Source organism: Arachis duranensis, chromosome 6 (assembly GCF_000817695.3).
Source record: "Arachis duranensis cultivar V14167 chromosome 6, aradu.V14167.gnm2.J7QH, whole genome shotgun sequence".
NCBI classification, from domain to species: Eukaryota; Viridiplantae; Streptophyta; class Magnoliopsida; order Fabales; family Fabaceae; genus Arachis; species Arachis duranensis.
In genome coordinates, this window is record NC_029777.3 from 31,856,917 (window position 1) to 31,862,916 (window position 6,000).

The following is a 6,000-nucleotide window of genomic DNA, read 5'->3' on the forward strand; positions in this document are numbered from 1 at the left end:
GTAAAAGAGTTTTTGTTGGTTTGAATTAAGGCTAAAAAACAGAAGTATCAAAGGTGTATACGTCGAAAATGGACCAGATTGTGTAATTCACGCGTATTAGGAGCAAGCAAATCATTGGGACGAAATCATCTTTCCGCCGAGGTGAATTGCTTTAACTTTGTCATTTTTAAATTTTTTTACGCAACCACATTTTGTTTTGAGCAAATTCATGATGTACATTATAAAGATAATTTGATGGGGGTAAATTGTTTTGTGATCAATTATATGATAAAGGTATCATAAAGTATGATTGGCAAAATAAAGATCAATTAAAAAGATCTTTGGCATGCAAAAAGTTTTCTATGAAACTTTGTTTATATAGCGTGCATCAATGTGTATGTGTTAAGGCCTTGTTTGAGTGGTGCCTACATTTATGGGAGATACGAATACGGTAGTATATGTTTATTCTAACATCTTGGTTTTTGCAATATATTCGCGTATGCGAGTTTTAAGTTTTGTTTGTGTAATATTTATGATAATTTTTCTGTGATTTTTAAATAAAATGAATAATAATATAATGTTAATATTATGTTACTATTTAATTTTATTTGACGAAAGACAGTCATTTGATATTAAACTAAAAAGATTATAAAAATTTGGTTTTACTTATGTTATTTACATTAGTAATTTATTCAATTCTTATTTTAACTAAGTACCACTACTTGAGATAATTAATTAATTTTTAACCATATCTAATTATCTTAATTACTTTTTAAGATATTTAAAAATAATAACCCTCACTAACTCAACAGTATAAAATCGCGACACGCAGCATTTAATGCGCCACGTGTTGCGACGCATGCCTCCTTCTCCTTGGTTAAGTGACACTTAGTCAGTAATCAAGTTATATAAAAACACAAAATTCTCCCTCTTTCCTCAAGGAACAGCCGAGGCATGCATGAAGAGAAAAGCGAGGATTTTGGTTGATTTCTGACTATTCGAGTTTGATTTTTTGAGATCCGTGACCCCAAAAAAATTCGTATCCGATAGAAGTGACCGTATCTTCCTCCTCTAGCGGTGACGTACGTTTTATTTGGAGGAATCACGAAGTGGAGATACCCCTGCCAAGAACTAGTTCGGTCGAACCAAGGGAGGGGAAGAATCACTGAGTTTTCAATGTTTTTGCTCCGTTTGACCGATCAAAAACCTCCTTCGGTATCTTGTGTGTGTTCTTCACTTTATAGAGGTAGGGTTTGACTCGTTAATCGGTTAAAATTATGAATTAATTGATATATGTGGTTGAAATATTGTCTGTTGATGTCTGTTTTTTAAATTTGTTATTGTTGGCTGTTAAAATTTTACCTGAATTATTGTTGAAATTATTGTTGTGATTCGGCCATGTTGAGAAATTTGGAACTGGGATATTCTTGTTGAATAATTGGCTGAAATATGAGTTATATAATAGTATGTAATTGAGTTCTGTCGGTCGAATGTTGATTTGGAATTAAATATAACTAAAATGAATATTTTTAACGGAAATTTCGAATAAAAAGGAGAAGAGGTTTGGCTTTTGAGAAAGATTTAATGAATAAAAATTATTTATTTATAAATATGTGAATTTTATTGAAATTAATTGAGTTTAGTTTTTAAAGAAAAATAATTAGTTTGCAAAAAAAATGTGGTTTAAAGTGGAAGATAACTTTGGAAAAAATATGACCCTAATTGAACAAAGAGATTTTATTTTGAAAACGGAAGAACCATATCTAATTTACTTATTTTAATGAAGTTTTGGGTATTTCAAAATTTGTACAATATTGTGAATGATTTGTAAAGTAACCAATGAAGACTGGATCTCTTTTATAAAAGTTCAGAGTTATTTAGAGTAATTTTAAAGTACGTTAATTCAATTAAAGTAACTTACAAAATATGTCATTTTACAAATTTTAAGCATATTTATATATTTTAGTCCAGTAGGCATATTTATACATTTTAAAAATATTTATAGAATTTAAGCATAACTCTGAAATATTCAAAAAATTGATTATAAAGTTAAATCTCATGACCCGCTCTGTTTTAGTTTATTATTTTAGAAAAATTGTGGAATATTAGATAAACAATTATTATATCTTGAAAGGTATTTGATTATATGATGAAATAATTGTGGTTGGAAGTGCTACACCAATTATTCTTCTTGTCATTGATTTATACGGCGATTTTTCAAAAAGTGGTTACAAGCGCTATAGCCCAAGAGTGTGACCCATCACTTTAATCATGGGATCGGTACGAGCACTATAGCCCAAGAGTGTGCAGGTATTATAACCCAAGAGTGTACCGGGCACTATACCTCGAAACAATGGCAGCGAGAGACAATGTTCGTAAGAATGTAATATCAAACGCGGGTGAAGAGAAGATTTTTGCGTGGTCTAGAATTCAGAATAAATTCTCGTTGCAAGTATAGCTTCTAAACCAACAAGAATCCTTTCTTACAAACATTTTGGTTGTCACAAGTAACAAACCCCTAAATGAATTGATAACCGAAGTATTTAAACCTCGAGTCGTCTTCTCAAGGAATTGCAGGAAGGTATGTTCTTATTATTGGTTATGAGTTTGTAAATTGGGGGTTTTAAGAATGAGGGGCAATTATGATAAATGACGAATAAAATAAATAAATGACTATAAAATAAACTCTTGGCAAGGTATGAGAAATTGGAAGTCCTATCCTAGTTATCCTTATCAATGATGATCAAAATTGAATCTTAATTCCACTTAGTTAACCGCTGCTGGTGCAAAGGAAGGTCAAGTGGCTAATTAGATTGATCTTCAAATCCTAGTTAATTCCTAGAAAAAGATTGGGATTATAGAAGTTCAAGCTAATTGGCAAAGATAGCGGTTATCGATCATGTTGAGTTTGATAGCTCAAGAGTTACTGATTTCTTAACCAAAACCAAAAGGGAATAAAATCTACTTGAATGAAAATAAATTGGATAAAGCCAAAGCATCCATAACATATAAATATGAAATATCTCAAATTATATTAAATAAAAATGTCAATTCTAACATGGACAATATCATCAGCCAATTGGGCAACATCAATCAAACACAATTAAAAATATCAGAGTAAATAAAAGTAGAAGAGAAACATAAATTATTGAACCTGATGAAGATAAAATAATCCTGAATTGAAAAGAAATCCTAATCCTAAAATCTAAGAGAGAGAGAGAGAGAGAGAACCTCTCTCTCTAAAAACCACATCTAAAACCTAAAATTGTGAGTTATGAAAGCCTGTTGAGTCTCTGCAAGTTTCCTGACTTTAATCTGTATTTTTGGGCCAAAAACTGGGTTGGAATGCGGCCCAAAATCTCTGCCAGCGACTTTTGTAATTCTGCAGATCGCGCACGTCATGCGTCTACGTCGTCCACGCATTTGCGTCACTTAGCATTTCTCGAACCACGCGTGCACGTCGTCCACGCTTTCGCGTCGTTCGTGCAGCTTCCAATCCGCGCGGTCGCATCAGGCACGCGAATGCGTCACTCTGATTTCTTCCATTTCTCGCGGTCGCGTGAGCCATGCGACCGCGTGACTTCTCGCTGGTTATCTCCTCAATTCCTTGTGTTTCTTCCATTTTTGCACGCTTCCTCTTTATTCTCTAAGCCATTTCTGCCCTATGAAGCCTGAAACACTTAACATACAGATCAAGGCATCGAATGGTAATAAGAGAGGATTAAGATTAGCTAAATTAAGACCAAAGAAGCATGTTTTCAATCATAGAACTAAACTAGGAAGGAATTGTAAAATCATGCAAATCTTATGAATAAGTGGGTGAAAAGCTTGATAAAACCACTCAATTAAATACAATATAAACCATGAAATAGTCGTTTATCAACCTCCCCACACTTAATCATTAGCATGTCCTCATGCTAAACTCAAGGAGACCAAATAAATGAATAGGGAAAGGCAAGACTCATGCAATGCAGCCTATGAATGTGAATGCAACTACATGAAAAATGTTTCTACCTACATGGTAAAAAAAGTAAATAAATCCTTCAAGAATAAATATGAACTGGATTTCACTAATTCAAATCATACAGTGAAAATAAGTAAACTTGTAAGAAGATAGCTCATAAAAGCAGGGAACATAGAATCAAGCATTGAACCCTCACTGGTAGTGTATATCACTCTAATCTCTCAAGTGTATAGGGTTCTTCACTGTAATCTTCTCTAATCATACTTTCTAAACTTTGTTCTTCAGCTAAGCAATCAACAAATATTTAATGTATACATACAAACATCATGAGGTCTTTTCAGGGTTGTAATGGGGCTGAGGTAAAGGTAAGGATGTACATATAAGGCTAAGTGAGCTAATAGAGTGAATCCTTGATTAGTCTAAGATCTCACCTAACATCTACATACTTTATAAAATTTAAAATTCTTTACCTAGCTACCCAAATTTTTTCCACTTTTGTATTACATGCTCATGTATCAAACTTATTTTTGAATTTTGTCCCATGTGCATTGCTTTATTTTGCATTTGGGGAATTTTTTTGTATCCCCTTTATTTAAATACTGAATTTTTTTTATTATGCACATCGTAATTTAATTACTTTGATTTTACATGAGCATATTTCCCAAAAATTTTTATTTTGAAATATCTTATTCTTTTTAACTTTCTACCTTGTTTCTATCATCCGTGTTCCCATAAAGTTTCTCCACACTTAAACAATTACACAATTTCTATCTTAAGCTAACCAAGGATTCAACTTGGGATTTTTATTTTGTTTTTCTGCTTAAGGCTAGTGATGAGCGGATAATTTATACGCTTTTTGGCATTATTTTTAGGTAGTTTTTAGCATGATCTAGTTACTTTTAGGGATGTTTTCATTAGTTTTTGTGTTAAATTCATATTTCTGGACTTTACTACAAGTTTGTGTGTTTTTTTGTGATTTCAGGTAATTTCTGGCTGAAATTGAGGGACTTGAGCAAAACTCTGATAGGAGGCTGACAAAGGACTGCTGATGCTGTTGGAATATGACCTTCCTGCACTCGAAATGGATTTTCTGGAGCTACAGAACTCTACATGGTGCGCTCTCAATGGCGTTAGAAAGTAGACATTCAGAGCTTTCCAGCAATATATAATAGTTCATACTTTATTCGGAAATTGATGACGTAAACTGGCGCTCAACGCCAGTTCCATGTTGCTGTCTGGAGTAAAACGCCAGAAACACGTCACGACTCGGAGTTGAACGCCAGAAACACGCTATAACTCGGCGTTCAACTCCAATAAAAGCCTCAGCTCGTGGATAGATCAAGCTCAGCCCAAACACACACCAAGTGGACCCCGGAAGTGGATTTATGCATCAATTACTTACTCATGTAAACCCTAGTAGCTAGTCTAGTATAAATAGGATAATTTACTATTGTATTAGACATCTTTGGTCTCAGTTTTATTTTATTCTTCATCTGAGGAGACTATTGATCACTGTTTTGGGGGCTGGCCATTCGGCCATGCCTAAACCTTTCACTTATGTATTTTCAACAGTGGAGTTTCTACACACCATAGATTAGGGGTGTGGAGCTCTGCTGTACCTCAAGTTTTAATGCAATTACTATTATTTCCTATTCAATTCTCTTTATTCCTATTCTAAGATATTCGTTGCACTTCAACTTGATGAATGTGATGATCCGTGACACTCATCATCATTCTCACCTATGAACGCGCGTGATTGACAACCACTTCCGTTCTACCTTAGGCCGGGCACGTATCTCTTAGATTCCTTAAACAGAATCTTCGTAGTATAAGCTAGATTGATGGCGGCATTCATGAGAATCCGAAAAGTCTAAACCTTGTCTGTGGTATTCCGAGTAGGATTCTGGGATTGAATGACTGTGACGAGCTTCAAACTCCTGAAGGCTGGGCGTTAGTGACAGACGCAAAAGAATCGATGGATTCTATTCCAACCTGATTGAGAACCGACAGATGATTAGCCGTGCTGTGACAGAGCATTTGGACCTTTTTCACTGAGA